This window comes from Triturus cristatus, chromosome 3_1 (assembly GCF_964204655.1).
Source record: "Triturus cristatus chromosome 3_1, aTriCri1.1, whole genome shotgun sequence".
NCBI lineage: Eukaryota > Metazoa > Chordata > Amphibia > Caudata > Salamandridae > Triturus > Triturus cristatus.
The window spans coordinates 1,041,194,597-1,041,213,721 of record NC_140583.1 but is presented as its reverse complement, the minus strand read 5'-3'; the positions used below and the strand labels follow the sequence as shown (position 1 = coordinate 1,041,213,721).

General features: G+C 49.8%; 1 protein-coding gene across 1 annotated transcript in view; it reads left to right on the top strand.

Annotated features, from left to right (window-relative positions):
• Nucleotides 1–19,125, top strand: part of LOC146861465 (uncharacterized) — a 56,791-nt gene that overhangs the window by 30,436 nt on the left and 7,230 nt on the right. The gene's annotated exons all lie outside the window — the stretch shown is intronic.

Below are 19,125 nucleotides of genomic sequence, written 5' to 3'. Positions count from 1 at the left end.
ACAAATTTCCACCCACCCAACGTTCCCCAATGTCTTACGAGAAAAATGGTACCTCAGTTGTGCGGGTCGGCATAGTGGCCGCGACAGGAAACGACGCAAAACGCAACGTGGTCACACCTCAAGTTTGCAGTGAAAAATGACCCCTTTTTGGCAAAGTGACTAGCTGTAGTTTTTGAACCCTAGCCCTGCCTGCACCTAGGGACAACCTAGCAAACCTATACATTTTTGAAAACTAGACACCCAGGGGAATCCAGGATGGGGTGACTTGACTGCCTCCCACCATGGTCTGTTACCCAGAATCCCTTGCAAACATAAAAAATTGACAAAAAAAACACATATTCACCACATTTCTGTGATGGAAAGTTCTGGAATCTGCGTGGATCCACAAATTTCCACCCACCCAACGTTCCCCAATGTCTTACGAGAAAAATGGTACCTCAGTTGTGCGGGTCGGCATAGTGGCCGCGACAGGAAACGACGCAAAACGCAACGTGGTCACACCTCAAGTTTGCAGTGAAAAATGACCCCTTTTTGGCAAAGTGACTAGCTGTAGTTTTTGAACCCTAGCCCTGCCTGCACCTAGGGACAACCTAGCAAACCTATACATTTTTTAAAACTAGACACCCAGGGGAATCCAGGATGGGGTTACTTGACTGCCTCCCACCATGGTCTGCTACCCAGAATCCCTTGCAAACATAAAAAATTGACAAAAAAAACACATTTTCCCCATATTTCTGTGATGGAAAGTTCTGGAATCTGCGTGGATCCACAAATTTCCACCCACCCCGCGTTCCCCAAAGTCCTACGAGAAAAATGGTACCTCACTTGTGCGGGTCGGCATAGTGCCTGTGACAGGAAACGGCGCAAAACGCAACGTGGTCACACCTCAATTTTGCAGTGAAAAATGACCCTTTTTGGGCAAAGTGATGAGCTGTAGTTTTTGAACCCTAGCCCTGCCGGCACCTAGGGAAACCTAGCAAACCTATACATTTTTGAAAACTAGACACCCAGGGGAATACAGGATGGGGTGACTTGACTGCCTCCCACCATGGTCTGCTATCTAGAATCCCTTGCAAACGTAAAAAATTGACAAAAAAACCACATTTTCCCCACATTTCTGTGATGGAAAGTTCTGGAATCTGCGTGGATCCACAAATTTCCACCCACCCCGCGTTCCCCAAAGTCCTACGAGAAAAATGGTACCTCACTTGTGCGGGTTGGCATAGTGCCCGCGACAGGACACTGCGCAAAACGCAACGTGGTCACACCTCAATTTTACAGTGAAAAATGACCCTTTTTTGGCAAAGTGACGAGCTGTAGTTTTTGAACCCCTAGCTCTGCCGGCACCTAGGGAAACCTACCAAACCCACGCATTTCTGAAAATTAGACACCCGGCGGCTTCCAGGGAGGTATGGCTTGCGTGGATCCCCCAACGTTTCCTTACCCAGAATCCCCTGCAAACCTCAATTTTTGCTGAAAAAATCACTTTTTTCACACATTTTGGGGTGGAAAAGTTGTGGCATCACCGGGCTCACACAAATTTACCACCACCCAGCGTTCCCCCAGGTCTCCCGGTAAAAATGGTGCCTCACTTGTGTGGGAGGCCCAAGTACCCGCGGCAGGCAAGGGCCCAAAACATAGTGAGGCGACATCAAAATGGCCTATCGCAAAACCACCTGGTTTTGCAAGGGGGGTCACTTGGGTTTTTGGCCCGGTGCTCGGCGGCCATCTAGGGAAACCTACCAAAACCATGCATTTCTGAAAACTAGACACCCGGTGGCTTGCAGGGAGGTATGGCTTGCGTGAATCCCCCAACGTTTCCTTACCCAGAATCCCGTGCAAACCTCAATTTTAGCTGGAAAAATCACTTTTTTCACACATTTTGGGGTGGGAAAGCTGTGGCATCACCGGGCTCACACAAATTTACCACCACCTAGCGTTCCCCCAGGTCTCCCGGTAAAAATGGTGCCTCACTTGTGTGGGAGGCCCATGTACCCGCGGCAGGCAAGGGCCCAAAACGTATTGAGGTGACATCAAAATGGCCTATCGCAAAACCACCGGGTTTTGCAAGGGGGGTCACTTGGGTTTTTGGCCCGGTGCTCGGCGGCCATCTAGGGAAACCTACCAAAACCATGCATTTCTGAAAACTAGACACCCGGCGGCTTCCAGGGAGGTATGGCTTGCGTGGATCCCCCAACGTTTCCTTACCCAGAATCCCCTGCAAACCTCAATTTTAGCTGAAAAAATCACTTTTTTCACACATTTTGGGGTGGGAAAGTTGTGGCATCACCGGGCTCACACAAATTTACCACCACCCAGCGTTCCCCCAGGTCTCCCGGTAAAAATGGTGCCTCACTTGTGTGGGAGGCCCAAGTACCCGCGGCAGGCAAGGGCCCAAAACGTATTGAGGTGACATCAAAATGGCCTATCGCAAAACCACCTGGTTTTGCAAGGGGGGTCATTTTGGTTTTTGACCCGGTGCTCAGCGGCCATCTAGGGAAACCTATCAAACCCACACATTTCTGAAAACTAGACACCCGGCGGCTTCCAGGGAGGTATGGCTTGCGTGGATCCGACAACGTTTCCTTACCCAGAATCCCCTGCAAACCTCAATTTTAGCTGGAAAAATCACTTTTTTCACACATTTTGGGGTGGGAAAGTTGTGGCATCACGGGGCTCACACAAATTTACCACCACCCAGTGTTCCCCCAGGTCTCCCTGTAAAAATGGTGCCTCACTTGTGTGGGAGGCCGAAGTACCCGCGGCAGGCAAGGGCCCAAAACGTAGTGAGGTGACATCAAAATGGCCTATCGCAAAACCACCTGGTTTTGCAAGGGGGGTCACTTTGGTTTTTGACCCGGTGCTCGGCGGCCATCTAGGGAAACCTACCAAACCCACACATTTCTGAAAACTAGACACCCGGCGGCTTCCAGGGAGGTATGGCTTGCGTGGATCCCCCAACGTTTCCTTACCCAGAATCCCCTGCAAACCTCAATTTTAGCTGAAAAAATCACTTTTTTCACACATTTTGGGGTGGGAAAGTTGTGGCATCACCGGGCTCACATAAATTTACCACCACCCAGCGTTCCCCCAGGTCTCCAGGTAAAAATGGTGCCTAACTTGTGTGGGAGGCCCAAGTACCCGCGGCAGGCAAGGGCCCAAAACGTAGTGAGGTGACATCAAAATGGCCTATCGCAAAACCACCTGGTTTTTGCAAGGGGGGTCACTTTGGTTTTTGACCCAGTGCTCGGCGGCCTTCTAGGGAAACCTACCAAACCCACACATTTCTGAAAACTAGACACCTGGCGGCTTCCAGGGAGGTATGGCTTGCGTGGATCCCCCAACGTTTCCTTACCCAGAATCCCCTGCAAACCTCAATTTTAGCTGGAAAAATCACTTTTTTCACACATTTTGGGGTGGGAAAGTTGTGGCATCACCAGGCTTACACAAATTTACCACCACCCAGCGTTCCCCCAGGTCTCCCGGTAAAAATGGTGCCTCACTTGTGTGGGAGGCCCAAGTACCCGCGGCAGGCAAGGGCCCAAAACGTATTGAGGTGACATCAAAATGGCCTATCACAAAACCACCTGGTTTTGCAAGGGAGGTCACTTTGGTTTTTGACCCGGTGCTCAGCGGCCATCTAGGGAAACCTACCAAACCCACACATTTCTGACAACTAGACACCCGGCGGCTTCCAGGGAGGTATGGCTTGCGTGGATCCCCCAACGTTTCCTTACCCAGAATCCCCTGCAAACCTCAATTTTAGCTGGAAAAATCACTTTTTTCACACATTTTGGGGTGGGAAAGTTGTGGCATCACCGGGCTCACACAAATTTACCACCACCGAGCGTTCCCCCAGGTCTCCCGGTAAAAATGGTGCCTCACTTGTGTGGGAGGCCGAAGTACCCGCGGCAGGCAAGGGCCCAAAACGTAGTGAGGTGACATCAAAATGGCCTATCGCAAAACCACCTGGTTTTGCAAGGGGGGTCATTTTGGTTTTTGACCCGGTGCTCAGCGGCCATCTAGGGAAACCTACCAAACCCACACATTTCTGAAAACTAGACACCCGGCGGCTTCCAGGGAGGTATGGCTTGTGTGGATCCCCCAACGTTTCCTTACCCAGAATCCCCTGCAAACCTCAATTTTAGCTGGAAAAATCACTTTTTTCACACATTTTGGGGTGGGAAAGTTGTGGCATCACCGGGCTCACATAAATTTACCACCACCCAGCGTTCCCCCAGGTCTCCAGGTAAAAATGGTGCCTAACTTGTGTGGGAGGCCCAAGTACCCGCGGCAGGCAAGGGCCCAAAACGTAGTGAGGTGACATCAAAATGGCCTATCGCAAAACCACCTGGTTTTTGCAAGGGGGGTCACTTTGGTTTTTGACCCAGTGCTCGGCGGCCTTCTAGGGAAACCTACCAAACCCACACATTTCTGAAAACTAGACACCTGGCGGCTTCCAGGGAGGTATGGCTTGCGTGGATCCCCCAACGTTTCCTTACCCAGAATCCCCTGCAAACCTCAATTTTAGCTGGAAAAATCACTTTTTTCACACATTTTGGGGTGGGAAAGTTGTGGCATCACCAGGCTTACACAAATTTACCACCACCCAGCGTTCCCCCAGGTCTCCCGGTAAAAATGGTGCCTCACTTGTGTGGGAGGCCGAAGTACCCGCGGCAGGCAAGGGCCCAAAACGTAGTGAGGTGACATCAAAATGGCCTATCGCAAAACCACCTGGTTTTGCAAGGGGGGTCACTTTGGTTTTTGACCCGGTGCTCGGCGGCCATCTAGGGAAACCTACCAAACCCACACATTTCTGAAAACTAGACACCCGGCGGCTTCCAGGGAGGTATGGCTTGCGTGGATCCCCCAACGTTTCCTTACCCAGAATCCCCTGCAAACCTCAATTTTAGCTGAAAAAATCACTTTTTTCACACATTTTGGGGTGGGAAAGTTGTGGCATCACCGGGCTCACATAAACTTACCACCACCCAGCGTTCCCCCAGGTCTCCCGGTAAAAATGGTGCCTCACTTGTGTGGGAGGCCCAAGTACCCGCGGCAGGCAAGGGCCCAAAACGTAGTGAGGTGACATCAAAATGGCCTATCGCAAAACCACCTGGTTTTGCAAGGGGGGTCACTTTGGTTTTTGACCCAGTGCTCGGCGGCCTTCTAGGGAAACCTACCAAACCCACAAATTTCTGAAAACTAGACACCTGGCGGCTTCCAGGGAGGTATGGCTTGCGTGGATCCCCCAACGTTTCCTTACCCAGAATCCCCTGCAAACCTCAATTTTAGCTGGAAAAATCACTTTTTTCACACATTTTGGGGTGGGAAAGTTGTGGCATCACCGGGTTTACACAAATTTACCACCACCCAGCGTTCCCCCAGGTCTCCCGGTAAAAATGGTGCCTCACTTGTGTGGGAGGCCCAAGTACCCGCGGCAGGCAAGGGCCCAAAACATATTGAGGTGACATCAAAATGGCCTATCGCAAAACCACCTGGTTTTGCAAGGGGGGTCACTTTGGTTTTTGACCCGGTGCTCAGCGGCCATCTAGGGAAACCTACCAAACCCACACATTTCTGAAAACTAGACACCCGGCGGCTTCCAGGGAGGTATGGCTTGCGTGGATCCCCCAACGTTTCCTTACCCAGAATCCCCTGCAAACCTCAATTTTAGCTGGAAAAATCACTTTTTTTCACACATTTTGGGGTGGGAAAGTTGTGGCATCACCGGGCTCACACAAATTTACCACCACCCAGCGTTCCCCCAGGTCTCCCGGTAAAAATGGTGCCTCACTTGTGTGGGAGGCCGAAGTACCCGCGGCAGGCAAGGGCCCAAAACGTAGTGAGGTGACATCAAAATGGCCTTTCGCAAAACCACCTGGTTTTGCAAGAGGGGTCACTTTGGTTTTTGACCCGGTGCTCGGCGGCCATCTAGGGAAACCTACCAAACCCACACATTTCTGAAAACTAGACACCCGGCTGCTTCCAGGGAGGTATGGCTTGCGTGGATCCCCCAACGTTTCCTTACCCAGAATCGCCTGCAAACCTCAATTTTAGCTGAAAAAATCACTTTTTTCACACATTTTGGGGTGGGAAAGTTGTGGCATCACCGGGCTCACACAAATTTACCACCACCGAGCGTTCCCCCAGGTCTCCCGGTAAAAATGGTGCCTCATTTGTGTGGGAGGCCCAAGTACCCGCGGCAGGCAAGGGCCCAAAACGTAGTAATGTGACATCAAAATGGCCTATCGCAAAACCACCTGGTTTTGCAAGAGGGGTCACTTTGATTTTTGACCCAGTGCTCGGCGGCCATCTAGGGAAACCTACCAAACCCACACATTTCTGAAAACTAGACACCCGGTGGCTTCCAGGGAGGTATGGCTTGCGTGGATCCCCCAACGTTTCCTTACCCAGAATCCCCTGCAAACCTCAATTTTAGCTGGAAAACTCACTTTTTTCACACATTTTGGGGTGGGAAAGTTGTGGCATCACCGGGCTCACACAAATTTACCACCACCCAGCGTTCCCCCAGGTCTCCCGGTAAAAATGGTGCCTCACTTGTGTGGGAGGCCCAAGTACCCGCGGCAGGCAAGGGCCCAAGACGTAGTGAGGTGACATCAAAATGGTCTATCGCAAAACCACCTGGTTTTGCAAGGGGGGTCACTTTGGTTTTTGACCCGGTGCTCGGCGGCCATCTAGGGAAACCTACCAAACCCACACATTTCTGAAAACTAGACACCCGGCGGCTTCCAGGGAGGTACGGCTTGCGTGGATCCCCCAACGTTTCCTTACCCAGAATCCCCTGCAAACCTCAATTTTAGCTGAAAAAATCACTTTTTTCACACATTTTGGGGTGGGAAAGCTGTGGCATCACCGGGCTCACACAAATTTACCACCACCCAGCGTTCCCCCAGGTCTCCCGGTAAAAATGGTGCCTCACTTGTGTGGGAGGCCGAAGTACCCGCGGCAGGCAAGCGCCCAAAACGTAGTGAGGTGACATCAAAATGGCCTATCGCAAAACCACCTGGTTTTGCAAGAGGGGTCACTTTGGTTTTTGACCCGGTGCTCGGCGGCCATCTAGGGAAACCTACCAAACCCACACATTTCTGAAAACTAGACACCCGGCTGCTTCCAGGGAGGTATGGCTTGCGTGGATCCCCCAACGTTTCCTTACCCAGAATCCCCTGCAAACCTCAATTTTAGCTGGGAAACTCACTTTTTTCACACATTTTGGGGTGGGAAAGTTGTGGCATCACCGGGCTCACACAAATTTACCACCACCCAGCGTTCCCCCAGGTCTCCCGGTAAAAATGGTGCCTCACTTGTGTGGGAGGCCCAAGTACCCGCGGCAGGCAAGGGCCCAAAACGTAGTGAGGTGACATCAAAATGGTCTATCGCAAAACCACCTGGTTTTGCAAGGGGGGTCACTTTGGTTTTTGACCCGGTGCTCGGGGCCATCTAGGGAAACCTACCAAACCCACACATTTCTGAAAACTAGACACCCGGCGGCTTCCAGGGAGGTATGGCTTGCGTGGATCCCCCAACGTTTCCTTACCCAGAATCCCCTGCAAACCTCAATTTTAGCTGAAAAAATCACTTTTTTCACACATTTTGGGGTGGGAAAGTTGTGGCATCACCGGGCTCACACAAATTTACCACCACCCAGCGTTCCCCCAGGTCTCCCGGTAAAAATGGTGCCTCACTTGTGTGGGAGGCCCAAGTACCCGCGGCAGGCAAGGGCCCAAAACATAGTGAGGTGACATCAAAATGGCCTATCGCAAAACCACCTGGTTTTGCAAGAGGGGTCACTTTTGTTTTTGACCCGGTGCTCGGCGGCCATCTAGGGAAACCTACCAAACCCACACATTTCTGAAAACTAGACACCCGGCTGCTTCCAGGGAGGTATGGCTTGCGAGGATCCCCCAACGTTTCCTTACCCAGAATCCCCTGCAAACCTCAATTTTAGCTGGAAAACTCACTTTTTCCACACATTTTGGGGTGGGAAAGTTGTGGCATCACCGGGCTCACACAAATTTACCACCACCCAGCGTTCCCCCAGGTCTCCCGGTAAAAATGGTGCCTCACTTGCGTGGGAGGCCCAAGTACCCGCGGCAGGCAAGGGCCCAAAACGTAGTGAGGTGACATCAAAATGGTCTATCGCAAAACCACCTGGTTTTGCAAGGGGGGTCACTTTGGTTTTTGACCCGGTGCTCGGCGGCCATCTAGGGAAACCTACCAAACCCACACATTTCTGAAAACTAGACACCCGGCGGCTTCCAGGGAGGTATGGCTTGCGTGGATCCCCCAACGTTTCCTTACCCAGAATCCCCTGCAAACCTCAATTTTAGCTGAAAAAATCACTTTTTTCACACATTTTGGGGTGGGAAAGTTGTGGCATCACCGGGCTCACACAAATTTACCACCACCCAGCGTTCCCCCAGGTCTCCCGGTAAAAATGGTGCCTCACTTGTGTGGGAGGCCCAAGTACCCGCGGCAGGCAAGGGCCCAAAACATAGTGAGGTGACATCAAAATGGCCTATCGCAAAACCACCTGGTTTTGCAAGGGGGGTCACTTTGGTTTTTGACCCGGTGCTCGGCGGCCATCTAGGGAAACCTACCAAACCCACACATTTCTGAAAACTAGATACCCGGCGGCTTCCAGGGAGGTATGGCTTGCGTGGATCCCCCAACGTTTCCTTACCCAGAATCCCCTGTAAACCTCAATTTTAGCAGAAACAATCACTTTTTTCACACATTTTGGGGTGGGAAAGTTGTGGCATCACTGGGCTCACACAAATTTACCACCACCCAGCGTTCCCCCAGGTCTCCCGGTAACAATGGTGCCTCACTTGTGTGGGAGGCCCAAGTACCCGCGGCAGGCAAGGGCCCAAAACGTAGTGAGGCGACATCAACATTGCCTATCCCAAATGTCGCATCACTACGTTTTGGGCCCTTGCCTGCCGCGGGTACTTGGGCCTCCCACACAAGTGAGGCACCATTTTTACCGGGCGACCTGGGGGAACGCTGGGTGGTGGTAAATTTGTGTGAGCCCGGTGATGCCACAACTTTCCCACCCCAAAATGTGTGAAAAAAGTGATTTTTTCAGCTAAAATTGAGGTTTGCAGGGGATTCTGGGTAAGGAAACGTTGGGGGATCCACGCAAGCCATACCTCCCTGGAAGCCGCCGGGTGTCTAGTTTTCAGAAATGTGTGGGTTTGGTAGGTTTCCCTAGATGGCCGCCGAGCACCGGGTCAAAAACCAAAGTGACCCCCCTTGCAAAACCAGGTGGTTTTGCGATAGGCCATTTTGATGTCACCTCACTACGTTTTGGGCCCTTGCCTGCCGCGGGTACTTGGGCCTCCCACACAAGTAAGGCACCATTTTTACCGGGCGACCTGGGGGAACGCTGGGTGGTGGTAAATTTGTGTGAGCCCGGTGATGCCACAACTTTCCCACCCCAAAATGTGTGAAAAAAGTGATTTTTTCAGCTAAAATTGAGGTTTGCAGGGGATTCTGGGTAAGGAAACGTTGGGGGATCCACGCAAGCCATACCTCCCTGGAAGCCGCCGGGTGTCTAGTTTTCAGAAATGTGTGGGATTGGTAGGTTTCCCTAGATGGCTGCCGAGCACCGGGCCAAAAACCAAAGTGACACCCCTTGCAAAACCAGGTGGTTTTGCGATAGGCCATTTTGATGTCACCTCACTACGTTTTGGGCCCTTGCCTGCCACGGGTACTTGGGCCTCCCACACAAGTGAGGCACCATTTTTACCGGGAGACCTGGGGGAACGCTGGGTGGTGGTAGATTTGTGTGAGCCCGGTGATGCCACAACTTTCCCACCCCAAAATGTGTGAAAAAAGTGATTTTTCCAGCTAAAATTGAGGTTTGCAGGGGATTCTGGGTAAGGAAACGTTGGGGGATCCACGCAAGCCATACCTCCCTGGAAGCCGCCAGGTATCTAGTTTTCAGAAATGTGTGGGTTTGGTAGGTTTCCCTAGATGGCCGCCGAGCACCGGGTCAAAAACCAAAGTGACCCCCCTTGCAAAACCAGGTGGTTTTGCGATAGGCCATTTTTATGTCACCTCACTACGTTTTGGGCCCTTGCCTGCCGCGGGTACTTGGGCCTCCCACACAAGTGAGGCACCATTTTTACCGGGAGACCTGGGGGAACGCTGGGTGGTGGTAAATTTGTGTGAGCCCGGTGATGCCACAACTTTCCCACCCCAAAATGTGTGAAAAAAGTGATTTTTTTCAGCTAAAACTGAGGTTTGCAGGGGATTCTGGGTAAGGAAATGTTGGGGGATCCACGCAAGCCATACCTCCCTGGAAGCCGCCGGGTGTCTAGTTTTCAGAAATGTGTGGGTTTGGTAGGTTTCCCTAGATGGCCGCCGAGCACCGGGTCAAAAACCAAAGTGACCCCCCTTGCAAAACCAGATTAACTATTGTTCCTACAGCGTGAGAATTTTGGAGTAAAATTGCAAAGAAAATGTGGCAGACATTTTGAGGTTTGCAGGACATTGGGGATAAAAAAAACTTTTTGAATTCACAAGAGAGACATCACCATGAACTCCCATGGGTTTTCGACAATATATACAGTTGGTGGGTTATTCTTACATGGAAAGTGTACCTTGGCAGAGAAACTAAAGACAAACATTGCTGCACAACCATCTATTCCTCAAACACACACACATACTGGTTGGATTTGGCACGAGGGCGAGTCATGGTTCAGTGTATTAAATTTTATTAACTAGAGATTTCACAAAAATGAAATGCACTGTCAATAATTAAATTCACAAAAAACCAAACCAATGACTCGCAGCTCGTGAGCTGTAAAGCCACGTCAAGGCACCAATCACTTTACAGGCCATTCACACACCTTTCATACGTGATACAAACAAGACCATTCGCACCACCAGGTACAAAAGCAACACAGTACAAAATTCACCAAAAAGGGACAAGGTACACCCTGCTTCAGAAAGACAAATATTACTGCACAGCCATCTAATCCGCAAGCACACACACATACTGGTTGGATTTGGCACAAGGGTGAGTGATGGTTCAGTAGATACAATTGTATTAGCAAGTGATTTCACAAAACATGAAATGCACTGGTAATAATTGAAAGGGCGAGAAACTGAACCATTGACTCACAGCTCGTGAGCTGTAAAGCCACGACAAGGCACCAACCTCTTTACAGGCCATTCATACACCTTTCATACGTGTGAGACATACAAAACCATTCACACCGCCAGCCGCGGGCCCATCACATAACAAAACTCACACCAGCACACAGCGCCATTCAAGGGCCCATCACTTTCACACGCCCACAATCCAGACACAGCAACTACACATGCTGATGGATTGCGTGGAGTGGCACTCAGCTAGCAGTGTGTGTAGTGACCAGCAGAAAGTCACTACTCACACACAGCCAGCCGAGCTCCAGTCCACACACACCGCTAGCAGAGCGCCAGTCCACACACACCGCTAGCAGAGCGCCGTCCACGCACACCGCTAGCCAAGCGCCAGTCCAGGCACACCGCCAGCCAAGCGCCAGTCCAGGCACACCGCCAGCCAATCGCCAGTCCAGGCACACCGGCAGCCAATCGCCAATCCACGCACACCGCCAGCCATGCTCCAGTCCACCGACACCTCCAGCCAAGCACCAGTCCGAACACACCACCAGTCCACGCACACCGCCAGCCAAGTACCAGTCCACGCACACCGCCAGCCAAGCACCATTCCACGCACACCGCCTGGCAAGCTCCAGTCCACGCACACCACCAGCCAAGCTCCAGTCCACGGACACCTCCAGCCAAGCACCAGTCCGCACACATCACCAGTCCACGCACACCGTCAGCCAAGTACCAGTCCACGCACACCGCCAGCCAAGCACCATTCCACGCACACCGCCTGCCAAGCTCCAGTCCACGCACACCACCAGCTAAGCTCCAGTCCACGGACACAACCAGCCAAGCACCAGTCCGCACACACCACCAGTCCACGCACACCGCCAGCCAAGTACCAGTCCACGCACACCGCCAGCCAAGCACCATTCCACGCACACCGCCAGCCAAGCTCCAGTCCACGCACACCACCAGCCACGCACCAGTCCACGCACACCGCCAGTCCATGCACACCGCCAGTCCACGCTCACCGCCAGCCAAGCACCATTCCACGCACACCACCAACAAAGGGCCAGTCCACACACACCAACAGCCAAGCGCAAGCCTACACACACCGCCATCACATTTAGGATTTTTTTAGAAAAAAATAAAAACACAAACAAATCGCAAATAGATACAAATCTTCTAACAGAAAATCAGCAACTAAATACATTGCACTAACACCAACCTTGAAACAGAATCAAATTATCCAAAGAATACAGACCAGGCAGTTCACTTTACCACTCATGAATGCTCCCAATAATTCTTTCGCGTGTGGTACGCTCTAAAACAAGCAGGAAGACACAGTGCAGGATGAGAAGGACAGTCGGGGCAGTACATACGACTCTCCTTCCGCGTACCTCTTCGCCAACAGACTCTACATCTCCTACTGGGAAAATCTTTTGAGGGTGTGGGAGGAATGTGATCTGGAAAGTGGCGATCTTTTAATCTAGCAACATCCTCCACCACTCCAACTCTAGGAACACTTGCCTGTTCCACTACAACAAGGCTGCCTATTACAGACTCCTGAAACTTAGCAAAAGTCATCTTTGACTCAGGGCAAGAATCCTGGAACACAACAAAAGCATTAAACATTGCCAAGTGGAAAAGATGGATAGCCAACTTCTTGTACCAAATGTAAGCCTTACGAAGAGCAGTATAAGGTTCCAACCTCTGATCTACTCTGTCAACACCACCCATGTTCCTATTGTAGTCTAAAATGCACACAGGTTTGCGCGCTTCAGCGACCTGACCCCAAACAGTCACAGGTGCAGTGCTTTCATCATGGATGGTAGTCAGCATGTAGACATCTCTCCTGTCTGAAAACTTCACAGCAAGAAGCTCCTGGCAACGCAACGCACTGCACTGTCCCCGCACAAGCCTTTGACAAACAAGTTCTTTCGGGAAACCTTTACGGTTAGAGCGGATTGTGCCACAAGCAACAGTGTCCACTTTGGCCAATTCCCTGAACAACCGCACACCAGTGTAGAAGTTATCTACATATAAATCGTGGCCTTTGTTAAAAAATCCTCTACCAAGTTCCCAAACAATTCTCTCAGTCACTCCAAAAGTGGACGGACAACCAGGGAGGTTAATCCTAGATTCCTTACCGGTGTACACCCTGAAATTAGAGACATATCCAGTCCTACTGTCACACAGCATATACAGCTTTATTCCATAGCGTGCCCTCTTACTAGGAATGTATTGCCTAAAAACCAAGCGGCCCTTGAACAACACCAAAGACTCATCCACTGCAATTTCTTTCCCAGGGGCATAAATCTCAGAAAATCGATCAACAAAGTGATCAAGGACAGGCCTAATCTTAAAAAGACGGTCACAGTCAGGGTGATCTCGTGGCAACGCTAAACCATTATCAACAAAATGCATCATCCGAAGCAGAAGCAAATACCTGTCACGACTCATGACTGCCGGAAAAATAGACATTGCCATCAAGGGACTGCTAGACCAATATGAAGACATTGATGGCTTCCTTAGCAAGCCCATCAAAAAAGTTAAACCCAAGAACTTCTTCATCTCTTCAACATTTGTGGGAGTCCACCGGGTAGCTCTAGAGTAGGGCCTAAGTCTGGCACTGTTGTCCCTCAAAAACTGTTCAGCATACAAATTAGTCTGCTCAACAATCTCTGCCAAAAACACATCGTCCATAAACAACTGAAAAAAATTTACCGGCAAAAAGTTTTCAGTATTCACTCTAGACCCTGGAACACCAGTAAACTCTGGCAATGCCGGCTGCACCATGCCTGGGGCAACCCAGAGGTCATCACTTTCAAAGGGAAGCCTTGCAGCCCCAGCCTTCAGCCCAGATGCCTCTTGCCGCACTACACCAACGGGAAGCCTTGCAGCCCCAGGCTGCAGCCCAGATGCCTCTTGCCGCACTATCGGCACATCAGTCTCCTCCTCTAACACAGGCACTTCATCCGCACTAAGAGTATCTTCATCATCCGATGACTCCATACGGAGAGACAACTCACTGCCAGAATCGTCCCCTGCCTCCTCTCCCTCAGATGCAGAGTCAGTCTCTGAACCATGGTCAGAAGAAGACTCAAACAGCAAACCAACAACCTGCTGAGCAGTAATCCTGCGGCTAGCCATTATACTTACTAAGATAGAAGACTGCACAAACAAGTCAACAACAACCAACAATGTGCAAACCAAGTAAGTAAAGAAATGTGTACCTTTATCACAAAGATCAATGTACTCAAAAAACTATACAGTCCAATTACAAGAGACAGCTGCACTCACCAGAAATCAACTCTGCAGTGACACAGCAAAAACCAACGATATCGAACTAGAAAGAAGAAAAAAAAACGAATTACACACAAGACAACAAAATACACATCGAGCACCAATGCAAAAAGTTTTTGACACTCAAAAAACAAACATACTGCTATTATTACACCAATTGCAAAAAAGATTCATGCAGAGAAATCAAACACATTTACATTGTACAAAAAAGAGTCTCTTACCAAACTACACAAACAGCAGAACCACCAGTAACAACATGGCAAACTGAAAAGAGCAAAAGCCTTCACCTAGAACAAAAAAGTAAAAAAAAAAACATTACTATTGCAATTCACAAAAAATATAACAATAAACATTATAACATGCTATGTTACTACCCAAATGGTCAATCGGGTTATGTGCCAGGTGGGACAGAAAACAGCAGGAAAAAAACAAAGGCTACTCTGTCCCGGGGCGGGTGGGCCAAATACATATTATAAAAATTGCCCCCTGGAAGCGACTCCTGCCAAAGGGGTCACTTCCATTTTTATTTACACTAATTCCCTGGTGTCTAGTGGGCTTTTCTGCCCCCCCCCCCTGGAGCCAGAAACGAACCGAAAGACGACCGATCTGCCCCCAGGGGGGGCAGAAAAGTCTGAGCATAAATGATTCCCCCAGGGAAGCGACCCTTGCCCAAGGGGTCGCTTCCCAAATGAATAAAACGACATCCCTGGTGTCTAGTGGGCTTTTCTGCCCCCCCCTGGGGGCAGAAACGGACCGAAAGTGGACCGATCTGCCCCCAGGGGGGGCAGAAAAGTCTGAGCATAAATGATTCCCCCAGGGAAGCGACCCTTGCCCAAGGGGCCGCTTCCCAAATCAATAAAACGACATCCCTGGTGTCTAGTGGGCTTTTCTGCCCCCCCCTGGGGGCAGAAACGGACCGAAAGTGGACCGATCTGCCCCCAGGGGGGGCAGAAAAGTCTGAGCATAAATGTTTCCCCCTGGGAGGCGACCCTTGCCCAAGGGGTCGCTTCCCATATCAATAAAACGACATCCATGGTGTCTAGTGGACTTTTCTGCCCCCCCTGAGGGCAGAAATGGACCGAAAGTGGACCGATCTGCCCCCAGGGGGGGCAGAAAAGTCTGTGCAATAATTATTCCCCCTGGGAAGCGACCCTTGCCCAAAGGGTCGCTTCCCAAATGACGAAATGGACATCCCTGGTGTCTAGTGGGGCATCCCTGCTCCACGATCGCGACGCTGTGCGCGATCGTGGGACAGGAATGCCCAGCATTGAGTCATCAGGGGAGAGGAAATACTCTTTCCTCTCCCCCGATGCCTCAAGGCCTTTGAATTCCGCCCCCCCGCCACACCGCAGCAAAACACTCACCCTCCCCGTTGGACGCGCTGGAAGAAATGAATTCCAGCGCGTCCAACGCTTCCTGATGACGCCGGCGCCAGCTGTGCGCGCTGATGTCATCAGGAAGCGTGGGGGGGCTCGGGGGTGGCAGCGGAAACTCTTCCGCTGCCATCCCCCTCTGTGGGGGCACGATCGATGCCCCAGGGGGGGAGCGCCAGCGCTTCCCCCAGGGGCTGTGCTCATGACGGAGCGGTTCCGTCATGAGCACAGCGCAACCGATGCTCATGACGGAACCGCTCCGTCATGAGCATCGAAGGGGTTAACAATGAAGTCGTTACAACGACTGCGATGTTAGAACACGATGCCATTACAACACAAGTCATTACATTGACTTGCAGTAGATGGCACCATAACATTAGGAATGTATAATTTACTATTCCAGCTCCAGCCTACGCAACAGTAGGGAAGGTGTTGGAATAGTAAATTATACTATTCCTTATGTTATAGCGCTAACTACTGCAAGTCGATGTAATGACTTGCGTTGTAAAGTCATAGCGGTCTAATGACCGTGATGTAAAGTTTTGCCCCAGACCAAAGTCCCTTACTGTATGTTGTTAATTGTAAGTTGAATATTGTGTCAGTGTTGTTGCTAACTGCAGCGGCGGTTTCTGCTCGAGGGCGTTGGGGCTCCACCCCCTTTACTTTTACCCTCAGGCAGGTTATAATTAATGTAATTTGTTCACGTTAAATCTGTTCTATTTTTTCTTTAAAAAAACACACACACTCGTCATGCTGGCAGAGGGGGTTCTGAACACTGCCAGTCACATGCTTCTTGATTTGTTGCGTTAACAACAACATGCTGATCCTGGGTGGGCTGAGCCTCCTATGTATTTGCCGGGCTGAGGATCTCACTGCCCTGGGGCCTGTGAGGTCATCAGCTCGGCAAATACATAGCCTTGAGTACCAGTCTCCATCCCCTGATGGCGTGAGGGTAAAATTAGCCCCGGGCGGCTTAGACAGAAGCCCTATAATGCTGGGGCTTCACGTCAATCAGGGAGTGGAGAGCATGGCCACCCCACCCTTTCTCAACTCCTCACAGAGGGGTGGGTCCATCCCTGTGATGAGTTGGAAAAGGGTGGGATAGAGGCTGCAGGAAGGCAGAAAGCAAAAAAATCGAGTCTGTGCAGTCTGTCATCAACACTTTTGAAGACACTGCGCAGACTTGATGTGTCTGATTCCCACGTTGCATATATGCAGGACCCCATTTCGAGCTCCATTCCCACAACAGCTCCTATACTACCGTTATATGGAACAATCTTCCATTGTTTGGAGGCCCAGGTCTCGCTGGTGGGAAGCAACTTTATTGACAACATGTTTACTGTTCATTTTTCATAGGACACATCCAGCTATTACTGTACAACTGGTTTGGGATTGTGCAACTAAATATGAACTCGAGAAAGCCACACTGTTAATTAATTAGCTTTGCAGAGTGTCCTCTTTTTGAACAAATACCTGTTTTGTTTGATTTCATTTTTGATTAGTCATGAAAACAATTTACACATCCCCTGTTGAAGCTTTTACCCATGCTGCATGTAGCGCCATGCACATGTAATACATTCTCAGCTTTATTGCACCTGGCTGTTTTAATCAATCACCTAATTAAACATTGTCTCTCAAAACCCCTTTACTTCAAGGAAGATCATTTTGCTTCTGGTCATCACGACTATTGTTGTGCTTAATTCCTTGCTGATTTCCTTTGCCATTTCTACTCTGCAGTACACACATCTGACAAATTAATGGCTTTCAGCAAGCTGGTTACAACAAAGATAAAAACAGCTATTTTATTATTAAAAAACATGTAAAGAAGATTTGCATGGAAAATAATGACTGGCCTCTCAGAAAATGCCATGCCCCTCTAACGTGAACCTCCCTGTCCACCTCCAGGCTCACCACTCTCAAACTTCACCAGCCATCACTGAAAATGAGATCTGTCCAGATAACAATTGTTTCCTTTAGTCAGACCTAAAAATTGGAAAATCTGGGCATATTATCAAGCACGGCGTTAAAATTATCGCCGCTTTAGCGGCAGAAAACTGCAGCTAAAGCGGCGATAATGGGCTTGATAATATGCCGCAGAGAATTCCAATAGAAGCCCATGTTCACACATGGGCTTCTAAGGGAATTCCCAAGGGCATATTATCGAGCCCATCATCGCCGCTTTAGCGGCAGTTTTTCTGCCGCTAAAGCGGCGATCATTTTAGCGCCGTTTCTTGATAATATGCCCCATCATCGTGTGATCATAAGCTGATCATGAGAGTAGTTACAATTCTAAGGAAATCAAGTCATGCATCATAGGTGCAGGTTGATGGGGATTGAGATCTCAGTGACCCGATAATCCATTCATTCTGTGTAGAATGGCAAAGTTACTTGTGTGAGCTGTTAAAGGTTTGTCAAGGTACATTAGTACGGGCACAACGTGCCATTCACTCCTCCCATACTCCCCCCTTTTCTTCCAGCGCAGCTGTCCCAAAGAAAGCTTAGATTCGGGTTATGTTATCCAAGGCGTAGCCTTTTATTCACATCAAACAAGGTTATTCAAACCAATACGAAAGTGCAAGTATACTAAACTTGTATATAGGAAATATTTACAACAACACACTTTAGCGGCATCAACAGGTCACAGGCAGTAAGGCAAATAGGCATGACAATAAACCCGCTCTTCAACTTGGCCTTCTCGGCCAATCCAGCACCTACTCTGCTGCGCACATTGTGCCAGAAGGTCCCCAACGCGCTACAGTAAGCGGTTGCACTACTTGAAATCCAGGCACAGCTTAGCGCACCGGCCCACCGGGATACCTGAACACAGGCTGTCTTCCCTAGGTTCAGTCAGTCTATACGTCGTGGGTTAAGGCAGGAGAGTCCAGCTTCTGGGCCGGGCAGGGCGCCCCTCCCATAGGCGCGGGGTTGCCTATCCAGGAGAGCAAGAAGGTTTTGGATTCTTTCCTGAAAGTCAGGAATGAGATGGCTAGTGTCAGGTGGTGGAGAAATTGTTTAAGAAGTGTGCAAATGCACCTAATTTTTTCTTAAGAAGTTTAGTAAAACTCCCTAAACATTTTCCAAATGACACAAAATTACACTTTCATACTGAAATGTGGTCTGGTGGTATCCAACTTTACTTTTTTTGGTAGCTCACACCCTGTATAAACTGTATTATTGTTCACTAATGTTTATTATTACAAATAGGACTTATTATTATAGTAATAAACAAATCTCAAAAGATATCACCAGGATTCTGGATTGAGGAAAAAATAAATGTAGATGAGAAATTTCTGTCCGAACCAGCAAAAGTGCATGTTCTGTT